General features: G+C 33.1%; 1 long non-coding RNA gene and 1 pseudogene across 1 annotated transcript; both read right to left on the bottom strand.

Annotated features, from left to right (window-relative positions):
- The window catches only part of LOC129923313 (THO complex subunit 2-like), a 37,190-nt pseudogene extending 13,761 nt beyond the window's left edge, over positions 1 to 23,429 (bottom strand).
- A 461-nt stretch (positions 23,430 to 23,890) lies between these two features.
- LOC129923280 (uncharacterized) lies at positions 23,891 to 24,898 on the bottom strand. Its single transcript, XR_008775222.1, has 3 exons — positions 24,855 to 24,898; positions 24,364 to 24,492; positions 23,891 to 24,260 (listed from the first exon to the last, which is right to left on the bottom strand). It is a non-coding gene; the product is annotated as an uncharacterized LOC129923280 (long non-coding RNA).
- Positions 24,899 to 26,512: the final 1,614 nt, after the last annotated feature.

The raw sequence follows: 26,512 nt of genomic DNA, 5'->3' as shown, positions 1-26,512 counted from the left end.
TGTCTTTGTTAGCTTCCACTGTACTGATTTGATTTTCCTGCAGAAGATCTGTTTCTCATAAGCACCTTTAGGAACATACAAGTCATACATGGACAATGACCAGAAAGTGATGTAGAACTGTGGCCTGGAACAAGGAAACATTCATTGGGTTACACAAGGGAATCAATCATTCATTCTTGAATCAAGCTGGGCTGCTATGTAAGACTTACGTCAGGTCATCCCAAATTTTAGATGAAAACACTGGCTTGATGGCTTCAACCACTGGTCCCATAACCTCTTTGTAAGCATTAATGTAGCAAATGGTCTAGAATCAATGAGAGACACAAAAAAATGTTTTATGTAAAAAGAAAATGAGTAGAAAAAGACAAAAGATTGAACAATATACTAAAAGCTACCTTATGATTCTTTTTGTCCTTCAACTTTTTCAGTTCATCATATTTGACCTGTAATGAGATGTAGAGACTTGGGTTCACTCTCTTAAGTATTGCACAACAGTCATTAGTATATTAAACTTTTTTTTTAAAACAAAAAGTGAAAGTTAAAGACTCCAGGGTAAATGATGATGCAGTGTGGCTTAGCACAATGACCTTGACTTCACCAGCTGTAGCTGCATACCCATCTAGAGTAAAAAACCATAATGCTTCACCAAGACCCAATCTGTGACTTTTGATTCAAAAGGCTCAACACTTTATCAATCAACTACCCTGCCAAACTTAAAAATGGAGTACTTAAGAATAATTATAAGAACAATTTAAAGATGAAAAGAATTATTTGCTTTTCAAAGAAAAAAATTAAGAAACATATTGTTATACTAAATAATAATAATTTATTTATAAAGCGCTGTTAACAAACAAAATGTAGGCTCAAGGCGCTGTAACAACATTACAAATATAAACACAACTGCTAAAATAACAGTTAATCTAAAAAAGTTTTAAACAAGTAGGTCTTAATGTTCTTCTTAAAAGTGGTATAGCATGTTGTCTGTCTGAGATCAATGGGGAGTGAGTTCCAAACCTTTGGTCCGTGAACTGAAAAAGCACGCAGACCGTAGCTTTTGAGGGAGAAACGTGGCACTACTAAAAGCGTTGAGTCCATTGAGCGCAGGGTTCTCTGGGGGACATATGGAGTAATCAGTTCGCTAAGGTACAAGGGCATCTCATTGTTATATATACACTGATGACAAAGTGTGGCGACCTTGTAATCGATTCTCGCTTTCACGGGAAGCCAATGGAGCGTGCGCAAGAGCGTAGTAGCAAAATCTCGTCTAGTTTTTTTAAGGACTATTCGAGCGGCGTTGTTCTGTATACGTTGCAGCTTGGCTATTTTGTCATCAGGTATACCTGCTAGCACGGCGTTGCAGTAGTCAAGGCGGGAGAGTATGAATGCCACAGCTAGCGTTTTTGTTGACTCCGTTGTTAAATATGGTCGGATCTGGCCTAATCTGCGCAGCTGCAGATAAAGACCTTTGCAGAGCTGATTTATGTGTGGGTCGAAAGATAGTGTTGAGTCGAAGAAAACTCCAAGATTCCGCACTACATGGACAAAAGGAACATGGCAGTTCGTGATAAAGAGAGAATCTGTGCTTTCAACTTTTGAGACATTGTTCCTAGTGCCAATCTTAATTATTTCTGTCTTGTCTTCGTTCATCTTGAGTTTATTTTCAACCATCCAATCGCTCACCCTTGCAACGGTACTACTGATTTTCTCTGCCAGATGCGACACCTCTGAGGGTACTGATGAATCGTATAACTGTGAGTCATCGGCAAAGAAATGGTATAAGATGCCGGTTGGCCGTATGACACCGCTGAGTGGATATGTGTACATAGTGAACAGTACTGGGCCTAGAACTGATCCTTGGGGTACTCCGTACTTCAAAAGTAAGCTTGTTGATTCCGTCCCGCTAACAACGACACTTTGGGTGCGTTCCGTCAGGTAGGATCCAAGCCACTTTAGGACGACTCCTGCTAAACCAAAAGTTGCAGAGAATCTGGCCATCATAATTTCATGGTCTAGCGTATCAATCTGGGCAGACAATTCAATTTGAAGCTTACATTGATAGCATGTGCATAGAGAAGTTTGGAGAGAAAGAAGGCAGCTGAATGAGGGATATGGTAGGTTGATAACAAGACATCGATGGGAGGTAATCTCTTCACAAACTCTTCTGTACTGAGTTGCATGAAGAGGAAACTTTCTTGTCACATTTTCCACAGTCACTAACAACTAAGATGGGCTGTGAGGTTGAGTGGCATGAACTTCTTGGACATGTAACAAGGGGCATAAGTTTGAATCTCAATGTACATCAGGAAATTTTTATATTGACATGTGATCAAGTTGTGTTTGCTGAGCGCCCAAATAAAAAGGAAGCACAAAACTTTCTCCCAGACACCCTCTTTTTTTTTTTATTCTTTTTACTTGGCTACAATGTCAAAATAATTACAAGTGCAGGAAAAGATTAATAAGGAAGTGTGGTCAAGAGGCTAAGTATGCTTGAACTTGGCCTGGCTACCTATGAAGGGGGCTCGAGGTTCAAAACCAGACTAAAGGCAGCATAGAAAAACCTTCTCCCAGATACCCCCATCCCCTCCCACTGGTCCACAAATGAAATTGGACCATAGCACTCTGAGCCTGCTATATAGCATGAAAGTAGCACTATATAAAAGCTATAATTTTACATAGAAAAAGAATTATATACAGACAAATGAACACATTTGATGAAGTTAATGAAAATGTGTGCCATTGCCTACCTAATCATAGAGTTTTCCAACTAGTTTTAAATGTTTGTTGACATCTTCAGCAAATACAGTGCTGTCTCTCTGCTGAGACATCAACAAGCACAAAGATAGGCAAGGTCGTGCTCTAACAATGTGTCTTTTAAGCGAGTAGAAGATTTTTTTGTGTTCCGAATTTGAGAAAAGTTGCTGCCCTGTAAAGTACACAAAATGCATGAGTATAATAAGATTGTACATTCTGCGTGTTCAACGACACTATTACTTGAGATGAACTGTACCTCTTGTCTGACCAGCTCTCCACCAGCCATTGCTTCCAACTGATCATCTGTGACTTCTTCAGAGATTTCCACCCCAGCCATTTTTTGCACCACCTCTCTCAAGAGCAGTAGATCAATGCTAGAAATACAATGTATAGCATACAATGTATAGCTGTGTCAATAATTCTTTTACAAATTTACATTCAAGTGATGCTAGGGATGATGCTCCAAAAAATATTTCATTAAAACTAGTTTTTACCTTTTGCCTGCTTTAAGTTGATTGGCCACATACTGCAAGATACCTGTCAACTCTACTTGGTATTTATGACAAATAGCTCCAGCAAAGTTGGCAAGACCTGACATTGGAATGAAAACATTAAACATTAAGGTTTATTTTTGAGGTTAATATTATGAGAACACAAGTTATTGAATGTTAATTTATAATGAACAAAACTATTAAGACAATTTAAAAATAGCTAAATGTATTACTTTGGAGCCAGAGTGAGATATTCATGTTATCTGTTTTCACCCTGTCTTTCTCTGGATTAGCAATGGCTTCAATGATACAAACTGTTTCTAATGTAAGGATCATTAAGTATTATCTATTATTCATGTTTAATTGTTTGACATTTTTAAAATAGAATGTATGCATTATTTTCACCAAACAGAATAAATAAACTCATAAAATGGAAAACTAGAGATTATCCCATGTCATAATAATAGGGAAAAATATTTTAAAGAACAGTATTGTAACAACACTTTTTTCTCTGTAAATAAATTGAAAAAAAAAATAAAAAATCAGGAAATTCAATACATCTAGGGGAAAAATTTATGCAACAATTGAAAGCCCTGTTCAGGAGACAAAAAGGTTTATACAGTTTTAAGATATTCTTTTCAAACTATTGTAGTAAATGACTACAACATTAAATTACACTTGAAGAGTTAAAGAACATCCAGACCACTTTAAAGGATACATGTTAACATTTCATAAGAAATAGTTGTCAGGTACTTGAGGGAGTCAACTACTGGACCAATCAAGTTATCATACCGCTGGATCAGGTTCAAAATCTAAAGATAGTGATCACAAATTTGTAGAACATTTACTCAATCAAAAAATCTAAAAGATATTTTACAATGGATATGATGATCCTTACACAGCGACAAATAAATTGTAAGAAAAAAATATACATGCATATACTCACATATTCAAATACAATGCTAGGATTACTATGACTCAACTTGCCTAACTGTCGACCAGAGGGTTTCACCGTCTCTTTAGAAAGACGCCTACAGAAAAAAAAGGAGATTGTTTAAAAACATGTCTACCCTAACTTTATGATTTATGAATTTTCGAATCAAGTATCTCAATTTAATTGAGAATCCTATTTATAAACACAAACTATAGGCAGTTCATGGCAGTGTTAGGATTAAATACAAGAGAAAGCAAGGGCAATAATTGTCTAAACATCTCAGGACACAAGTTTTAGACTTACTTCATGATGTATTTGGCTCTATCCAGACAATCTGCTCTTGTACTGATAAGTATTGGATACAAGGAAAAACTCCTATTTTTCCATGTCCCATAGAGATGATATCTGAATGGTAAAAGAAAGTTGTTGTTTTTTTTTTGCTTTCATTAAGCCTCTAAGTGGGCAACACATTTTCTAGGTAGGGCAACAAGAAAAATGTTATTGCTAAAGGGAGGCACACACAAAAATCTAAAAGATGACGCCCACTTTGATAAAAACAAGTGTCCATGATCATAAGATAATTACAGATGTAGCAACATTAGCTTTCTCACCTTATCTCATATGGATAGAGCTTTAGTAGAGTCCACAATTCTTCAGCCATTGAAGAAGAAGGGAAAGAGATGGTAGCAGGACTTCTTCAAGAGCATTTAAAAACCCATAGTAAGCAATTTCATCCTCTGGACCAATGCCACCGGAGTGATGCTGAAATTGTCATTTAAAATTATGTTCACTCTGTTCTAAAATACACACTCAGGCTATAACTGTATTCAGTGTTATCTTGGTTTAAAAAGTGTTGAAAAGTAATTTTTCATTTAATCTATTGATGATCTTTATATTTAAAAGTTTTTAATAACCCATTGTAACAGAATGTTGTACTATTCATTTCAGTTCTAAACATAATTTATTTTGTAATACCATTTTGTATATGGGAATTCTAATACTTTGTCTTAGATATAATAGAATTATGTGCTGGTGATTACTTAAGGGATATTAATTGAATATGATCTCGCTTCTAATTGTAATTCATTTAAATATTTATGAAAAAATAATTAGTTGAACAATATTTTTTTTAATTGCAAAATAAGATAATCATATTTACAAAAACATTAAAATTATATTTTCACCATCAAAATAGGATCTTGAGAAGCATATGGACCAGGTAATACAACATTGGCATGGCTAAGTGATAGAGCTGGTGATAGGTGTAGGCTAGAGGACAATCACAGGATTCTACTTTCTTAACTCTCCACTTGGCTAACACAGATGCTAACCCTATGTTCCTGAAAGACAAGAAATTAGGATAATAAAACTAGTTGTTTTTTAAAATTCTTATGAAAAAAAAAAGTCAGTAAAACATCATACTGATATTAGTTCTATTTAGAAATGTAAACTTACTTTTCATACAGAGGTTCTATCACTCTATTTACTAATGAGCAAAGGGCATAGGAGATGGATGGATGAACCAAAACAAAGTTTTCAGGCAGCCTGTCAATGATGGCCCTAGCATTCTCCCAGGCTCCTATTTCTAGCAAAGCTTCACACAGACCAAGTTTTTGAATGTTTTCTCTCTGAAAACAAAAAGATAGCCAAACTTACTTAAGTCATATTGTTAACCACTTCTTATTAATATATATTCTTTAATCTTTCAAAACAAAGAAACATGTTTTGTTATTCTAAAGCACAAACTTAACATTGTCATTAATTCTGCATGTGCTTTTAGTAAAGATGAAGTTAACCTTTCAGACTTTACAATCTATGGGGTGGATGATGTAAAGGTCATTTGTAGCCAGGTCCACTGTTAACAAGGGTGTCATGTGGCCAGCACAACAACCAACCACCTTTACTTTTCCCCAACTAATGTCAGGCAGAGCTGGATGGACTCAGAGGTGCTCTAAAGATCGTGAGATAAAAAATCTCACTCTTCATCAGGATTCAAACCCAGGAAGCCAAGAGCTTTATCACTCAGCCACCACATCTAGTAAGTGTATTTAACCATTTTGTCACATCATTGTTTGATAGTTAGTGACATGTATTTTGTTGGGAAGCACAAAGTACATGGTATATTCATGTTCACAAATCTCGTTCTAGAATTTTAACCACATGGGTAGAGGCAGTGATCGCCATGTTCTTAAACTGTAAGGATGTCTAATGTAGTTGATTCAATAGTTTAATACCAGTTGTTTACTTAGAATATTTCATTGGATTTATGAAGCATCATATGTAATTCTTTATGGCTGGAATTGCCAGTGAACTGTTTTTTTATTTTATAGTAAATAAATCTTGTCAGCTAACCAAGGTCTTATTTGATGAATTTTAATAAGTGTTGTTCTGTATGAATTGGAGTGGACTTGTGTGACATCAAGTAGTACAAAATTCATCTTTACTTACACTACTATATACAATCAAACGTCACATAATAGCAGTGACACCATTGTTATACTACTAAGCTCAAATACAAACTGTCACCACCTCAAAGTTGGTGTCATACAGAGATACACTATTTTGATATTACCAGTTTAATTCACAATTCATGGTTTCTGAAGGTGAACACTTTTAACCTTAAGCTAAGTAGTTACTTGATAGCAGTCAGTAAGGGGCAGGCATTGAAGGTAGTCACTTGAGAAAGTTATTGCAAGCAGTCACTATAGAGTTATTATAAAGCAGTTGACATTTGTACGTTTTTAAGTTATTACTATTTTTGTCAAGTATTTCTATAAAGGATTATTACTGATTATTCTTGGATTGTGTATCAAATTTCCTATGTAGTGTTGTTATATACATATACATTAAACATATTTGTGTCTGCTACATTAAGTGTTATTTCCTCATTTATGAGAGCTGTATAAATGTGCAAATATTCATCCTGATAATGTCTACAGTATATAACTCATTATAATATGAACCCACCCAACCACCATCTAAAATAACATGGTGACACAAACAAAACACAAAAATTAAAAGACATAGAAAGTAGAAATAATGGCATACAATTTTGAAATGTTTATACTAATGAACTAATAGCTTTAACTACTGCTAGACCTTACCAAATCAATAATCTGTTGTTCTTCTTCTTTCTTTTCATCCTCTTTTTTATCAGCCAATATCACAGTACTCAGCTTTTTAGCATAGGCTTTGGCATCTGAGACTTCTTTGTTGTGAAATGGAATTATTTCAGAGTCTGCTGGTAATAACTGTCAAATTCACAACCATAATATTACCAGTACATCCAATACAGAAGAGCCAAATTTAGCCCATAAACAACAGCGTAAAAACAAATTATAAAAATGTTAAGAATGACAACTACAAGCATTTGGAAAAAGATTTCTTTAAGTAAAAAAAAAATAAAAATACAAGTTGAATGTTTTTGAAAGCTGTGTGGCATATTTTCATGCATTTTATACCCTGCATATAATTGTCACCTGCACAAATTACAAATTAAGTAGAAACAAAATAGTACAAACAACACCATTATATACCCCACATGTGCAAAGTGTGACTAAATTACCGGTAAATAAAGTACCATCATTGGTACTATTTGTTTTCTTGAGGTTTATAATGAGATGCTCATAAAGCTTTCCAATGTACACGTAAACAAAAACACAGCAAACTGTATAAAGACACACCAGTATGTTGATAGGTTCCGTTATTCTTTGTTTAAGAATAAAATAATTCTTGTTAACCCAGTACCTTTTTACACTGGCACAGCTGCCATTCATTTGTAAAAATTGTATAACCCACAATAACTATATGCAAGAAAATACAGTAGATGTACAAGTTCAGAGTATTTACCAAAATCAACTTACATAAGAATACAAGTCATTTAGATCTACCAGCTCATTCTTTAATAAAAGTGCTGCACATGTGAACAATGATTTGGGAGTGCTCCAGTCAGCAGACTGAGAAATAGAACAATTTAAATGAAACAATGTCAGGATAAACAAAACACAAATATGTTGACATGTTTCATGATGATAGCTTTAATTCTTCACATAAACTTTTATCCTAACAATGGCTCAGACAGCAGAACAAAGAGTATTACCTCTCTGAAGTGAAATTTAAATCCTAGAATATGGCACAAAGTCAACTTGTCTATAATGTATGCGCGCAGGAGTGGAACATAGAAGAGGCATTCTTCAGGATGGCATTCAAAAGCTTCAAGGATAACGTCTAACATGCGGTTAGGATGAAGATCAAAACAACCTTAAAAAATATAAAGAAAACAAAAGTTGATAATTAAGTTACTAATTTACGCCCTTTTGAATTTTAAAGTTGAAAATTAATTTGACTGGTTTTTATTACATCATAATGGACCAATGAGTTACCAATCAATGATTGAATATTCTGCAGCACTTGTTCCCAGGAAATCTTGAGATTGAAATCTGGATTTAATTTAGTGATTAATTTTGAGTAGCCTTCACTTTCTTCTCTTAACAAATTAAACTTCTGCTGCTTGTAACTGAAAAAAAAAAAATAATAATTATAACACAGTAGCTCATGCTTGCATAGAATTTCAAAACTATTTGTAGGCTATGATTCACAACCTGTAAACAAAAATAATAGAAAGAAGAATAAAATTGGAACCAAATTAATTGCATAACATTTGGAAACCATTATTTTTAAACAGCTCTATTGCTAACTAGCACAGCACCTTTGCTAATCACCTCATCTTAATATTTTAATAATTGCTAATCACCTCATCTTAATATTTTAATAATTCCTATTTACAACTGACTAAAGTTGTGTTATGGTTTAAACATTTGAAGGTTAGGGATTTGGAGGGGTCAGGGTTGCATACCAGGTATGCCTTTAAGCAGGTTCCACTGTATTCCTAATTCCAATCAACAACTTACTAAAGTCGAGTTTCGGTCTTCACATATTTCTGATTATATCCAACTTGAGAACTGACTAAACCAACCAACTCTAAGGAGTCTTGGTCTAATCTTTCTTTTAAAAGGCAATCAGCTATAATAGTGTTCTGAAATAGTACATAAAAATACTTTTTTGAAAATACAACACTACTATTAATTAAAATATTATTTTCCTCATATACTGCTGTTTAAAAAAAAAAAAAAAAAAACATTTATTAGATGAATAGGCATACACTTTAAAAATCTATAATAAAATAAAACTAGCACAGATTATTATCATGCCTGAAATAAAATGAAATGAAACAAAGACCAAAATGAATAAGGATTTAAACACACTTTAAAAAAAATAGAAACTAAATGCACCCATTTATCCGATGACTGATTCTGTCAAACAATGTTCTTTATGGATTTCTTCTGATAAAAACAAATAGCTTACTGGTAATGCCCCAACTAGTGTAATAAATTTCTCTCTTGTCAATTCATCAGAGCAAGCAGTTTCAACATCTGAAATGAAAACAAATCAATAAGTGTTAAATATATGTACAGAAGCCTTAATTTTTAGATTCCATTTACTTAGTGTTAGTGTGCTTTAAAAAAATAGAGGAGTCTTACCCACTATTTCCAGTACATCAGCAAGTGTAGATGGTAGCCATGGAAATGTTTCCTGAAATAAAAGACTTGGTGCAATATATGCCCAGATTGGTTTTTTAAAATATATAACATCTATCCTAGTTATAGTATATAACATCTATCCTAGTTATAACAAAAAAGAAAGGAAAAAGAACAATAGGCAGACAGAAAAAGTGAAGGGCAGACATCAAAGAAAGGACAGGCCTGTTGTTAAAAGAGATTCTAGTCATGGTTACAAAAAGAAAAAAGGAATGGAGAAAAAAAAGCAGATCATGTGTAGTGCCCCAACAGACTAAAGGATGAGTGGTGGTGGTTCAGCATTGACAACAAATTTGATTTTTTTTAAATGATTTTTATTTTATAGCAATTTAAAAGTAAATTAAGGAGTGGAGACGCACCTTTGAGAAGACTATTTTAAATGAAATATCACATATGTATGCTAGGTTTCAATCCTTAGGAGTATCTACATATAATATATATTATATAGATAGTCTAGATCTAGTTACAGTTATATTGCATTACTTAGAACTCAATTTTACTTCAACTCCAACAGTTCAAGTCAGTTATGAAGCTGAGATTGTTTAAATTTTAGTGTTTTGACTAACTTTACTTAAGTTTGAATGGCAGTTACTGAGTGAGTTACTGATTACTTACTGATAACTGTTACGTGAGTCACTGTACAGTGTAAATAATAACTTCTAGACTCTAGCTAGTAACTAGACTAGTCTAGTAGTAAGTCAAGTAGTATTACTTATCACTACTACTAGACTAGTACTGAGTAGTAGTGTAGAACTTGAACTTCTAGTTCTAGATCTAGATTATACTATGATTAAAGTATTTTATAGTATAGTAATAGTATAACTAGATGAGTAGATCTAGATTATTTAATAAGTTTAGAGTTCTAGATTCTAGATCTAAGTGTAGTGTGCACAGAATGAGAGGAGTCTGAGTACTCTCAACTCTAGTCTGAGTAAGTTGAACTTGGAAGTTTCAGTGGAAGTGTCACCAGTGAGAGAAATTATAGTCTATGGGTAAAATCCGCAGGTCGCCATTGCCAGCTAGGCGTCCTTATCTACCTTTTGTTGGCAGTGGCCAGGGAATGGTGTGTGGTGGTTTTATTATAATCGTATCTTTTAAATTACAGACACGTCTTCAGGAAGATAGGCTAATTACGTCAAATGCGCTTCATGTGTCAATCTAGTCATGCATGTTAATAAGTGGCTTTTGAATCGCTATGTTTGTTGGCCCTTTTGGATGAAGCCTACTAATAGCACTGTCTACGGATGTAGGCTATTACTAATACATTATTTTTGAAAACGTTTTAGATTAAATTAGTATTACACTATAGTCCGTTAAAGATGTAGCCCCTTATATAAAAGAATATAAAACATTTAACAATTTTATGCGTGCCATAGTGGCATTCATAAGATCCTTTAGGCCCATTTGAGTACCGACCCACCGGGCATTGCCCAAATGTCCATATAGCCAGTCCTCCCCTGCTTGTAATAATATAACATTATTATTGTTATAAAGGAGGCTGTTACGTTTATAGGCATATGCATGGATGCAAGCAACAGAACCCCGTTTTGCCTGCAAGGGGGGGTCGGCAATCCTAAAAAACCTGCAAGCATGATGCCTCTTATACTTCTCGACATAAATAAAACATTTACCGCTATATATATATATAAATATATATGTCTTTAAATACAAACTATAAATTCTATGCTTTTACTTAAATTACTATAATCTACATGTATGTTTAAACATTTCATTTTTTTTTATATATAATATGCACATAGATAGGCCTACCTACTACTACTATATTAGTATAAATCAAACTTTGTAGCACCTATGTTAAAAGTTAACTCTATTTCAAATAAAAAATCTAATAGATCTAAATATTTATTGGCTGACAGAGTAGTCAGTAGATCTTACCAAATATAGAACTAGTTAACTGGATCTTCTAACTAATAGTAGCTTAGAGTACTTAGTCTTAGACTGATTTTTATACTAGATTAACTAGATATCTAGATCTAGTCAAGATGTTATTTTAATTCTATGATAATAGTAACAAAGTAGATCCATCAATTTACATCTATCTATATCTAGGTCTAATAAAGAAACTAGTAAGTATTAAGTTAATTAAGTATTACAGATCTAGACATACAATATTCTCTGAGTCTAAGTCTAGACTTTAACTTGTCTAGGAATAGAGTGTCACTAGAGCTACTACTAGATATTAGATTTTCTCTAGATTTAGGTATAGACTAGACCTAAATCCAAATTATATACTCTAGATTTAGTTTCAGATCTTGAAGTTAGATTAGTTAGATCTATATACACTAATCTAGTAATGCTAGATAATAGAAGTGAGCCCTGCCCCTACTAGCCCTAGCTAGAATCATCTACTAGATCTAAAATCTAAATCTAGATGTAGACTAGAGTCTTGCCTTTTTTAAATAAGTTTTTTTTATTATTAGATCTAGAATCTAGATTTAATTAGATCTAGACTTTACTAGTAGAATATTATATCTGATAATAGATTATAAAATAATACTAATAGATACGATCTTCTTTTGATCTATGCTGCTTCTGCCCAGGGACTAGACCTAGTCAGGCTACATCTAGACTCTGGTAAATTGTAACTGTAAGATTCTAGATAATTATTCCAATTATCTAGATCTAGCCTGACTAGCTAGGTCTAGTCCCTGGGCCTGGATATAATTAAATCTAGATTCTAGGACTAGATCTAATAATAAAAAACTTATTTAAAAAAAGGCAAGACTAGAATTGACTAGATCTATATTATTATAGATCTCTATAAGTTTTATAGCTATCGTTACTATCATTATTAATACGGCGATGATCCGGTACGGTAATTTCGCATTTTCGGGTAAATACGTTCAACTTCTAAGATCATTTTAAAATGTAGAAATAGATCTAGATCTCTAGACTAGATCTAGCCTTTAGGTCTGGTTTCAATTTTTATGCCGGCAAATCAAACTTACTAGAATTAGATCTAGATCTAGATAAATAGATCTACTTGCTAGATCTAACTTAGTCTTAGTCTTAGGCGTCTCAGGCGGGGCCATACGGATTTGTTTCTAACTTTTGTTTACGTTTTTGATACAAAGCGAAAGTTCGGAAATAGCGCATGCGCTGTAACTTAAGAATTGTAACCTCCTGTCTTTCTTTGAATTCAACTTATTAAGTTTTAGTTTGAAAGTACAAAACGTGAATGTGAAAAAAAAAAAAAAGTCCGATACTGAATCGGCAATCAGTCGGACTGGCGTTTGCCGGCAAGCTTTTTTTTAAACTTCGATTTTGCCGGCTATAGCCGGCGATCTTGCATCCATGGGCATATGTGTATTTATAGATGTTATCATGTTATGTGTTTGTTTTCTTTTAGTCTCCCTTTTTCTACTGATCGAACAGAACGAGACAGCTGGGGGTCACTCACAAAGGCCGCGGGATACACATTTGAGACCAAAAGAAAAGCTGCTGTCGAGGACAGAAGCAGACGGCGAAAAGAAAATCTAAATCGACCACCTGCGGACAATGGTTATGCTTGCCCTGGGTGTGGCAGGGTATGTAGGTCACAGCTATCTGCAAGGGCTGCGCAGCCACGGGAAATACTTTCATTCCTCAATCATCTTCGGACTCGAAGACAAGCCTTATTAGTGTGTTCACGTGTTTTTCTCAAGTATGTTAGGCCTATAAGTGTGTATTACAGTCTCCTGTTAGTGTTGTTTTCATCTTCTTGTTTTCATGTCAATAAAATTGAGTTGCATCTTACACATCAGTGTTGAAATCAAATATTAGACTTAATTGATAGCCTAATATATCAGGGGCAATACAGTATTTTAGATAAATAGCCAACTCATTACTAGCCGCAACAGAGTCGATAAAAGAAACGTAGAAAAGAGCTAACCTAATAACGTATATGCTTCCATAGGCCATGACTAATTTAATATCCCAGATAAGCTCGTCTTTTGCATCCATCTTAGTGAAGGCTACATTGAAAATGAGAATATATGTTAAACTTTGCGAACACATTGAGATTTTATGTGTGTGTGTGTGTGTGAACTAACAGGGATTCGTGTTCAGTACCAGTACATGACGATGATGTTTTGTAGACATCGTTGATCACGAATGAGAAGCATTTTGTTAACCGGTACATGATGATGATGTTTTGTAGACAACTTTCTGCACGAATGAGAAGCATTTTGTTAACTTCTATACATGGACAATGGTTATGCTGTGCTGGAAGAGGCAAAATATGTAGGTCACAGCTGGTGCTGCGAAGCATTGGGAAATACTGCATTCCTCATCAATCTTCGAACTCGAAGACAAGCCTTATTATTATAGATCCTTAGTTTGATTCTTTCCCTTTAACAGGACTATCTTCATTACAGAGAATCAACTATACACTAATAATAACATAATAAAACAGAATTTTTTTCTCCGAAATATTAACATGGGCATTGAGCTGAATTTACTTTTAAGTGTATTTTAGGTTTGGCTTAGTCAAATTGTAATTAAAAATAATATTTTATTTATTGTTCTTTTAATTAAGTTCATTATGACATCTTTCAATTTGTAGTCACTCACCATTGCCATAAGGCATTACCATTCTCAATCTAATTCATGCATTGGCTCATAATGGCTAAAAGCCTTAGTGTGATATTCAGTATTTTTGAAAAAGAAAAATGTTTTGTTGAATAAAAAGTTGCATTACATTTTACAATTTTAAGTGAAGAAATAAAAAAAATGATTTAGAAAAGAGGACCATTGCAGTTCTAGTCAAGACATTGAATGCAAAAAGTGATCACTTATTTCAAGGAAGAGGTAATGAAAAACTGGGTAAAATTTTTAATTATCTTTAAATAGGAGAATCACATGTTTTGACTTTCATATATAGATTTATGGATTTCAAATATTTACACTTTTCTTTAGAGTAAACTGTTCTGGTATTCGACATACATCCAAGCTTGTGCTAGTTGTGCGCCAGACAAAAGAAATGTTTGCTTTACATGTTTTGGCTGTACCTGCAGAGTTGAGGATAACTAAATTCCAAGTACAAACCTCCTGCAAGATGACTGGGATGTCATTGGGCAGAGTATGAACTCTGGACCATTGAGAACTCTGATCAACAGTCCAGCGTGCATACTGCTACGTTACAACCAGGCAGCTATCCAATGTTTATGATCAAAGTTAATATGATTAAAATAGATGCTTCCATAGAGTGGTTTCAAGAAAAAGAAATGTAATGATTTCTGTGACATATCCAAGTAGAACATTAAAGTTAAAAAAAAAGTAAAAATAGGCTTACAGATGATCATAGTTTATAAGTGCGGAAAGAAACAATTTCATTTAAGAATCTATATTTATGAACTAACTAAAACACAACAGATATGTAAGCATAAATAAATAAAAATATTAATTTGAAAACATCAACAGTGCAACAATTTTATTAAATTTTTTTACAATTGTAAAATAATATAGAAAATACAATAGACTTGCATATAGGAACACTGGACCAAACACAGTGCTAAGCCAGATACTGGAGAGGTGGGAATAGTTGCATTGAATAATATAACTCCATCTAGAGCTCCAAGTGCACTTGAACCCTGAAAAAAAATTTTTTTTTAAATAGAGTTATAATCCTGGTGGTGACAAAGATGGGGGTAGTGGTGTGTGTGTTTTCAGCCGATGCAAAATGCCCCAGGCCAGCGCTAGACGAGCGGTCAACCAGGATGAGTTGTGACGGTCACCAGAGAAGAGTGTCAAACATTGCGGTTTGGGCAGGATCAGTGTTGTGAATAGAACTCAGGCCAGTCACAAGAGATGTGACTCACTCAAGAGTCATGTGATTAACGGAATCCGGTTCTAGAATGCCATTAGAGACCCTATATGAAGAACAAAGGTACCAGAGTTGACTCAGTCACAAATTCTCGATCTACCATTCAGTACATTACGACAGAGCTCAACAAAGTACAGCGAAGTCAGCAGAGGTCTTGCTACAACAGTACAGATTTGATACAGCAGTTCAGATGTCCATGACAGAACATTGTGTACAGTCAGTGTTATATGTTGCCGATTGTACAGTATTAGCTGTGATTTGTTGGACATTTAAGTTTTTGGAGACCTGAGTTGTCAAGTGCAGTTGCAGAGAACCTGAATAGTGAGATTTGTTACAATAGGTACACTTCAATTACATATCACAGATTTGATCATTTAAAGATTTCTTCTAAAAAGAAAATAATTTGATTTTAAAATGATAAGTTTACATATTTTTTTTTAGTATGTCAATGCAAGTTATGTTCACCGAATCTTTGTTCTAGCTCTATTTAATAACAAACTTTATGAAACAATAAAAAAACTGTTTTTCTATGCTCTTTATGAATGTATGTTGGCCAGCTCTCATTAATATATAGAAGAGTGGCTATGCAGGCTTTGTACACTAGCATTTTGGTTGGTGTGGTCAGTTGTTTATTTTACCCAAATACAATTAGAGAGTTTTTCCAATTCTTTTTGTCACCTCAAGGTCTAAATTTAGGTTGCTGGCAATAAATCATCCCAGGTAAGTAAATGCCTGGACAATCGGATGTGATTTCTGATGCCTATAGTAGGTATTTCTGAGATGTGACAGAATTTCAACGATGGCACACAGCTGTTAAGTAATTAGAATGTAGAGTTAAGACTAAATTTATTTTTGTATGATGATTTGCTTTTATACTCAATGATGAGTAATGACTCTTCAAAATTTCTCCTTTCTTTAACCTTTGCTCTCAAAATTCCCCTTTTCAAAAAGAACTCTTTTTGTGAAAAAAAAATCACTAAAAGACATTGTAGACCAACATATAACGGTCTAATTGTGGTATGTTACAGTTTTTCTTTCTCTCTTTTAAATTGAATAAGGCACTAAATGCCATAGCGTTAAGTTAGATGTTAGAGAAAAGAGCTAATGGCACGAGCTGAGATTAGTTCCCCTTTTTAACCTATTATGTGTCTATAACTATAGTAAAAATCAAATAGGAGAAAAAATAATTAAGACTAAAATGAACTGCCTGACCTAAAACATTTAGTGACTGACATAAAACATTTAGAGACTGACAAACGACAGTCATTTACTGATCTGAACTAACAAAGACAAAGTGTGCCATCCAGCTGAAATTTGCACTGAACCTTGTTGAGTGATCTTGGTTCTAGCTATAGAGTAAATTATAAATATAAATTATTCTTGGTAAAATATTAGATACTAAAAATATGGCACATGCCAGACTCTAGTTTGGGAGACTAGCACTTTCTTACTAAGCCACTGTGTTCCCAGTATAATTTTAATTAGTAAATTTATTTAATAGTTCTTTTTTCTTCTATATCAGTTTATACAAAGATTTTGGAGGGGTAATATCAGATTCTTAAGAAATACACACATGTTAGTGCACAGTTATTGCAAAAGATTAAGGCTGAATGATATGGATGATCTAAGAATTCAGAATCTTGAGAATGAGTGCTGAAAGGGTTAAAATATGGCTAAGTATACAATACTAGAATAAAACCAAAGAGTTGGACAAACTATTCATAATTTGACTTTGGGGTATGACAAATTGAGCATGCAAACAGGGTTAGCCAGATGAGAAAATGTAAAATTAGACCAGTCTATCTCCTAAAGCACAAATAATGACTAGTTTTTGACTAAACTGACTGAGGAACTTTGCTTTTTGACATCTCCATGATGCAAAAAGGTCAGAATATGAGGACAAATATTTCATAATAAGCCATTTATATTAACTCAATAGCTACTAAGCCCATACCTAAACAGTATCTCTCAAAATACTAAGCAAAGGGTGATAACCCCAAAACAGAAATAGATTGACTTTAAAAAATATATTTTAAAAAAACATTAAACAACATCTATTAATAAAAAAAAAATACTTCTAAAAAAGAGAGAAATGGATGGCCATTAAAATGATGTATAACTTGGTATAACTAGGTTTTACAAGATTAAAACAATAAAAACAACAGGTTCGAGTGCCTGATTTTTTGAAGACAGGTGGACCCCCACACCCCAATCAGATCTGTTATTACTGGTACCCTCTAACATTTACCCAAAGACCAGTAATGTTTATAAGTAGGAATTTAGTAGGCCTATACAATAAACATTATGCTTATATATACATATAAAATCTGTATGTCTTGAGTATTTACTGACTTACACTGGGTGCGCGTGAGGCCCTTAGTTGCCTGAACATGGCATCATGCTGATGTGGTTCTGCATGTGTCTCAAATTTCCTTACTTCTAGCATGACCCAACTAGATCTATTTCATCAAACGTTTTCATGTGATAAAAAAAAATGGTCAAAATATCAGTCAAAGAAGTTGAAGATTCATTGACATTAGATCTAGACTAGATCTAATGTTTACTTCACTCTCTCTCTCTCTCAGAATCGAACTAGATCTAAGTCTAAATTTAGAGCTAAATTTCATGATCAATGTCTTTATCAATTTCAACTTCATTATTAGCTGTATTTAGTATATTATTTGCGATAATGGGTCTAAAAATTGAAAGGTCATTGAGAAAATGGCCTGCACAGCTAAGGAAAATTTAAAAAAAATCACCAAACTTTGACGGCCCATAGAAACTGAAGCGAAAGACATAAAAATATCAGCTTTTTTAACAAAACAATCTATATTTCTACTTTTTAAAAAACCCAGCCAGCTCAAAATAACACCACGCGTCACACAGGAAAACAAGAGCTACACAAGTCATGCTGTGTGTGTGCTGTGGTGGGCGCATTAGTAGCGAGTGGGGCATTTGGTCGCATTAGTAGCTAGTGGGTTAAATGTATATAATCTGTCTTTGTTTACTTACCAAAATCATTCCTTAAGTTCATACATGCCACTTTGAAGTATATATAAATAATGCCTTGATCTTTAAAGGCATCACATCCACCTAGATCCACTCTGGCAGCTACAAAAACTCCACTAGTAAAATTTAAGGTGGAGATATGGAAATTTATTTCAGAATATCAGACCTATAAAATAGAAGAATGTCTATTGTATTAATATAAAAAATAAGGTTTAGTAACTAAATATATTACAAAATGCATTTTCTAGTGTGTGAAATGGACAGCTTACATGGATAATCATGAAATCAGAAAGGCTAATTTAGCACATTGCAATGACTTAGTGAGGAGATTTAAGTTGTTTTAGTGAACTTCACTTTTTATATTAGAGATATTTTTAAAAAGAATGCTTAAATGTGTAATAATTAGTAAACTTTATCATTAAAATTTTATATTCAATGCTTTGAGTCAGTTTATAGAATAGGCTTGCAACAGTAATAACCAAGCCAGATTGCATTATACAATCATATTTAAATAATGAGCAATGTATTATATTTTTATAAAGTCTTACATACTAGAACAAAAGTTTGGGTTTCCAAAGTATTGCAAAAAAAATTATTCAGTTTCTATATACAAGGTGGCCCAAGAGTAGGTTTACAGGTTTACCACCCCAAACTACAGCCTAGTGTTTTTTTTATATACTATACTACATAAACTACTATTTGTTTATCAATCATACTACTGCTACAAGTGTTAACTTGCTACACTACTTGCTATTATTTACAACAGATACTAGTATTTGACCTATTGTATCTTTCATCATTTCATGCCTTGTTCTAACTAAAAACATTGTAATAAGAATTAAAGTAACACTGTAGAGAAACCTAAAACAAGGCTTTATTAAGCTAGAATGACACATGAACTGATGAAAGATACTAAGACAATAACACATTAAAACACATTCTCACAATGTTACACCAACATAAACAAGTGACAACTATTTTATAACAATGTAGCTATCATAGCTATCATGTTTACCATTAAAACTGATAATTTATACTCTGAGGAATGTTTTTATTGGTATTACTAAGCAAGTAGCTTCCACCATATGAAAGGTAGTTTAATAACTGTAAACTTACTTTTGGGTCACCCTGTATATCAACATCTATAACAAGTCTTTCTGTAAAGCTTGCTAACCTGCTATTTCTATTATGTTTGGCTTTTATAGTAAAGATTTCAAGATTTGAACACTATACATGTATTTCTACTTAACATTGGTTTAAAGTACCGGTATATATATAATCCTTACCTGTGCAGTCTTGTGTTGCAATTGGTCTGTAATACCCAGTTTGGCATGAACATGAATAACTTCCTGGTGTGTTAACACACTTTTCATTCTTCAGACTATTGCAGCTACTGGTATTTGTACACTCATCTACATCATCATCACATGTTGGACCAGTCCATCCCTTGTTACAGAGACAAGTTCCATTTGTTTTGTCACAAGTTGAATGAAAGCTGTTACAGTTACACTGTTGGCTACAGTCTTTACCATAGAAGTTGTCACTGCAAGCTGTGGAGATACATATGAATCTTGTCACTAGTAATATTAATTGTGACAATTATTTAATCACTATTCTTCTTCTTCAGTCCGATTTCGAAGCTATACTAAAGAGCCAACAAGAAGCTTTTTAACACAAAACATTTAGTATAAACTTAGTAAAATAAAATAGATATGTTCTTGTACATATATTAATTTTTTAAAATAGCTTTTATATAGGCCCACATTCATGCTAATATGATGCTCGGAGTATTCATTTTTGGATCAGTGGGGAAGGGGGGATCTGGGAGATGGTTTTCTGTGCTGCCTTTAGGCACTCAGTAAACACAGCTCAACTCGAGTTGGGTATCAAACCTCTAGCTCCTTTGCTATGTAGCTAAGCCAAGCTCTAGCTTACTTAGCCTCTTGTTTAAATATCCCACACTGAAATGTATTTAATCAAAATATAAATCATGTTAGTATTTAAATCTTTAATTCAATAATATACTAAATTCAACAGGATAATCACTATAAGTATGCACAGTGACCAGATTGCAATACTTTTGGTATTGAGACCAAATATAGTATCAGTACAACTCCTATGTTCAGCTCAAATGAAATGTTCATGTCAGGTATAAATATATATAGTTCGTCCATCGTGGTTCTATGATGATCACTTTGTCATCCAGGGGGCTGAGGGCTTTGCACAGGGGTTTTATGCTTCCTCATGTGGCTGGTGTGTCCTATGTGAGCCTGGAATGTTCAGCTGCACACTGGGTAGGTTTTTATCAAAATTGGTCTAACGGTTTTGATTTCTATTTGGGACATACATATATACATACGCCTTACTTTCTGCTTCATATTATAGATAGGCTATATAAGTAGTTATATTATAATAATTTATTCATTGTTATTAAAATTTTAAGGACGTGACAACTGTCTATAAATATTATTCTAAAATAAAGAAAATACTTTAAGAGACTATATGATACACTTACACTGGCAAATAATTCCATTGGCAGCCAAAGATTTACCAGGAGGGCAGGAACATATAACACTTGTATTGTCAGGTGTTTCACTGCACAGATCACTACAGGAACTAGAGCTGCACAAGTCTACATCTGATACAAATAATACAATTTCTATATAAAGACATCACTAAATATGAAATGAAAAAAAGAAATATATTAGAAACAAAAATAGTAAAACATTATTTAAACCTAAGCCTCAATCATTTTGCAGAAAATATAAAAAAAAAAAAAAAACCTCTACAGGTTCTCAAATCACTGTTTAAAGCTTGTCCTTTAGGACAGAAACAAGTTTCATTGCCATTGACATTAATACACTGGTACTGACAAAGTGAACTGTTGGTGCACACACTGGTCACTGTGAACAAAAAAAGATTACCATCAGAATGAAACTCAAATTTTAAAATGACCTATCAATAAAGATGAATGGACAAGATATCCATTTTTAAAAATTGAGGTAATTATGATAAAAACCAAGAAAAAGTTCCCTTTAGAGATCTAATATCATAAAGATTAGAATATGTAGAGCTCATGAATTATCTGTGGTTGACAGTTAATGAAGTGGCCTGATCAGCACAATGATTCTTTTCTTCTCTTTCCCTAACATATCATGCACATCCTTTAGAACTCAAACTCAGTACAGTCTAAAAACCTGATTTAATGTATTTCTAAAGCAAGACTCATATTACAGATAAAAGTAGAGTGTTTTAGCTTTTATCCATCGCATTTCCAAATCAATTACAATAATTAATAACATTCTTCATTTTGTAATTGCATATAAATGTTTAAAGGAATCAGTACTATTTCTTTTTTCAACTTCACTGCTACTAAGCAGCCAACATCTCATTCAAAGTCTCAACTATTATCTAATAAAAGCCAGGAAAATCGATTGTTTTTCACAAATAAGATAATCTTACCATCACATGTATATCAATCTCTGTTGAGGACATAGCCAGGTGTGCATGAACACCTGTAGTTGCCCAATGTGTTGATACATACACTTGTACATCTGTCTATTTGTCGAGCACATTCATTGATATCTGAGTACCAAAATACTGAAACACTAGATTAGATGCATGTTATCTTTTAGAGGATCTACTAACATAGATCATTATTAGAAAAAAAAAGTTACATTTTTCAAAACTAAACTAAACTTAACTAGTGAGTGTGCTGAACCACACTTCTTATAAATTACCAATCAAATTAAAACAAAGGCTATAAAACAAAAGGTATTTCCTACCATCACATGTGTTAGTTGATGCATTATAAGCAAATCCTTTATAACAGCCACAGCTGTAGCTACCAACAGAGTTCTGACATGTCTGCTGACAAGTGTTTAACCTTGGATCCAAACATTCATTGACATCTAAAGAGTTCAAGCAACATTTATGACATATCACACATAAAGTTACGGTACACTAAATAAATAAATAAAGGAACAATATGTTAATTAATTAATACAATTTGTTGAATGAACATTTAGGAAAAGTTTTCAAACATTCATAATAAGAGTTAACTACAATTATTTTATTTTTTTTATGAAATGACATTGAACTATCTGTGGTATCTTACAACTAGATAAAAATTTGTTTTGATAAATTTCTCTTAAATCTTTTTTTTAAGAAACAGTTCTTGTAAGAAAAAGTTCATATCAATTATTTTGTTTACTGACCTTCACACAATGTGCCATTAAGTCTGTAACCAGATTTGCAAACACATGAATCAGGACCTATACGACTCACACAATCCTGTCTGTCATTACACTGTAATTCCCCATTGGTACACTGGTTCACATCCACATCACAGAAAACTCCTAGGGTTGGGAAATAAGATGGAATAATTAGATCTAGTTCTTGGTAGATTTATTTAGTCGCATTTTAAGTGTTTTCTTGTGAGAAAAAAGTATTATTTATATGTTCATTAAATCTGATTTTACATTCATAACAATAAATAAAGGATAATAAAAAATACAATGAATCTTACATCACAATGTCATTGATTTGTTTTACAAGTTTTGGATGTTCCTTCAGATTTGAATATAATTACATCCTAGCCTAAACTCTTACAGAAATAAATAAGAATTTCTATCCAGAGCACAGAGTTAACATAGCATTATAATCTTGTATATACCTATATATCCAGGTCTACAAATACATCCTCTAACATTATCACATCTTAATGCTCCAGAAGAACAAGAACAAGATCTTGAACAATTGACTCCCCAAGTTGTGCTACTACAGTCTGTAAGCAGGAAACATTGGAATCAATGTCTTGAAACATTAAACACAACAAATGTATTTTATTTAAACAAGAAAATATATTTATATTACTTAAAAAAAAAAAAACCAAGCTTATATTAAGCATAGGTTTATCAATTAGTTTGGGTCAGTCATGTAATTAAAATCGTAATAGATCTAGACTAACAATAAAAAAGCATTTATAAAAAAAAAGGTAAGGAGGGGAAGAGGGAACTCATGGCTCAAGCCAACATGATAACCATTCTGCTAGTGGAGAGCTTATGAACACAAAAAATGTATAGTTATCTATTGTTTCTATAGTCTCGACCTATTTTTCAGGTTTGTGTTCACTCAGACAATGACCTACAAAGTAGACTAATTCAGCTTATAACACCCCTTCAGCCAATTACAATTTATTTCCCTTGTTTGAGATACAAAACAAAATAATTAATTACCCATAGTTAATTAACTAATCGGTTAATTTTTTAAATGTATTCTTGTGTTGTCAGGTAAAAGAAATAAGCTTGATCCGAGATTGGGTATGGGAGAAATAACTTTTTACCAGAAAGACAGACAGAATGAGTTGATATAAGCTTTGTAAAAAAAATCAATATAACATAACAAGAAATGAAACATTTCTATTTAAAAAATCTCACAGATCACCAAAAAAAGCATTTGAAAGCATTTCCATAAGAGTTTTTAACCATTGTTTTATAAATAGTATTTAAGATTTGTTATACTATTGCAGTTGAGTCCATCATTGTCCAAACTTGACCCAGGGGGACATGAACAGCTGTATCCTGGTACTCTGTTAACACATCCAGACTTGAAGCTGCACAAGTTCTTTGTTGATACTTCACATTCATTGATGTCTGTAACCAAATTGTGACAGTGAATGTTAATCTCATTTTAAAACTTCCTATCCTAGAAAAGATTCCAGTTATACACTAATGACATAATTAAGATAAACCTTACCTTCACATGTGTCTTTGCCAACTAGATTGTAACCATCAGCACAAAACCAATATGAAGTGTTCTGTTGAAAGTCTACTGTGCATCCTTGAGAGCAGTTCAGTTTCTCAAAATCACTGCATACATCTTTCACTGGAAGTGTCAAAAAAATTCATTAGCTTTTTATTTGAACATTATAATACTTAAAGTAACTATTAAAAAAATAAAAGAAAAAAATGCAAGGCCAATGACACTAGATCCAGCTTGAATAACCTGCCCAGTGTGCAGCCGAACATTCTGGGCTCACATAGGTCTCACCAGCCACATGAGGAGGCAAAAAAAAAAAACAGTGCAAAGCCCTCAGCCCCCCCCCCCCCCAACCTGGATGACAAAAGTGGTCATCATCAAACCACAATGGACGAACTATATAAACAGAGAGAGAGAGAGAGAGAGAGAGAAAAAGAAAGTTGGAGTAGAGAAAGAGAGAGTCAGGGATAGATATACTTAATAATTACCTAGTAGACATGTTAGCCTATCATCATTTAATCTATACCCATCACAGTTGTATTTTCCAGGCACATCAACACAGATTTGTTGACATTGATGGTCCCCATTAGCACATTCATTGATATCTGAGGAGATTGTAACAGAGCAACTTGAGTTTTTTTTTTGGATTCAATGATTTCTAAAACATTTTATTAGCTCTAGAATTAATGTCTAAATTGATAATGAAGTTTATCAAGAAAATAAATCTGTGTCAATTATTTGATGTGAAACATACTAATGCAGTCCCCTTTATCATTTCTTGCATATCCAGGCTTACAGTTGCAGACATGACTACCAAAGTTATTGACACAATCTTCAATAAGTGGGTTGCAGTTGTTTAGGGCAGGATCAACACATTCATTTATATCTAAAACAAAATAGAATAGAAACAAATATAGCATTTTTAGGCAGTAGTGATAAATGTATACATTGTTATATTTTTATAGTATTTGAGGAGATGAGATGTTGTTCCAGGAATGAGGAAAGAATTTTCTGTTGGACATAACTTTATAAGTTTCAGATGTTCCATCGGGCATTAAGATTATTATGTCTTAGTCCAAACCTCCTGCAGGATGGCGACAAGCAAATTTCGCACCTATGGCCATCAAAACGACAATCCTAAACACATGCTATATACCAAGGCAGCCATCATCCTGGCTGATTATGTTAAGTGAAAGTAATCTCTTTAGATATACCTAAAGAATAGGGGTTAAAAAATGCTCTATTTTCTTTTGATTAATTTTCTGGATAGTAGTGACATGGGATAATGAGCTCAAGACAAGAATTTTTATGATTTAGGCATGTTATAATTTAAATTTCATGAAAATATTAATATCTATCATAATAATACTTTTATTTTAATTTGGATTTTAAAATATTAACTACATATTGTCTAGATCTACTTCATTTTTAAATTCCATAATCAAAAATTAAATTAAAATTTAGTTTTCTAAACATTAATTTGTTTTAAATAAAAATGGCATGCATTCACTTCTCTATCAAACAAAACATTTTCTGACAACAAACAAAAAAGTAATTGAAGTTTAATTATAACAGGGTAGTGAAATACTATTGAACAAAATGGATAATTTCAGCAAAATGTGAAAAATAATTACAAAGAGAAAGAGTTAAAGGAAGTATCAACAAATCTGTTTAAAGTAATAATTCATACAGCCCTAAATGACTTTAAAAAAAAAGGAAAAAAAAGCTTAGAAGACAACATCATTAGTAATGTAGTATTAGTAGTCAAAAGTACTGACCTTGACAAGTTCCATTTCTAACATATCCAATAGGGCAAACACAGGAATAGCTTCCCAAAGCATTAACACAAACATCACCAATCAAACAGTTGTCTGTCCTTAGTGTACACTCATCAATATCATTGTTGCAGTTGACTCCCTCCCAGCCTATGTCACATACACAGCCTCTGACAGGATCACATGTCCCGTGTCCACTACACTGATAGGATTGATTGCAGTTGACACCATAGAAGGACTTCTCACAAGCTGAAATGTGTAGACCTTTCTTATTAAGTAAAAAGCTTGACAGAAAAAAAAAGCAATTTATTATCCTTGGATTTCAATTGAGTTAGCATGTAAATTACTATTCATTAATATTTTGTTTGGTT

The sequence above is a fragment of the Biomphalaria glabrata genome, chromosome 16 (genome assembly GCF_947242115.1).
Source record: "Biomphalaria glabrata chromosome 16, xgBioGlab47.1, whole genome shotgun sequence".
Classification (NCBI taxonomy): Eukaryota; Metazoa; Mollusca; class Gastropoda; family Planorbidae; genus Biomphalaria; species Biomphalaria glabrata.
The sequence above is the reverse complement of the archived record's forward strand: the minus strand, read 5'-3'. Positions and strand labels throughout refer to the sequence as shown.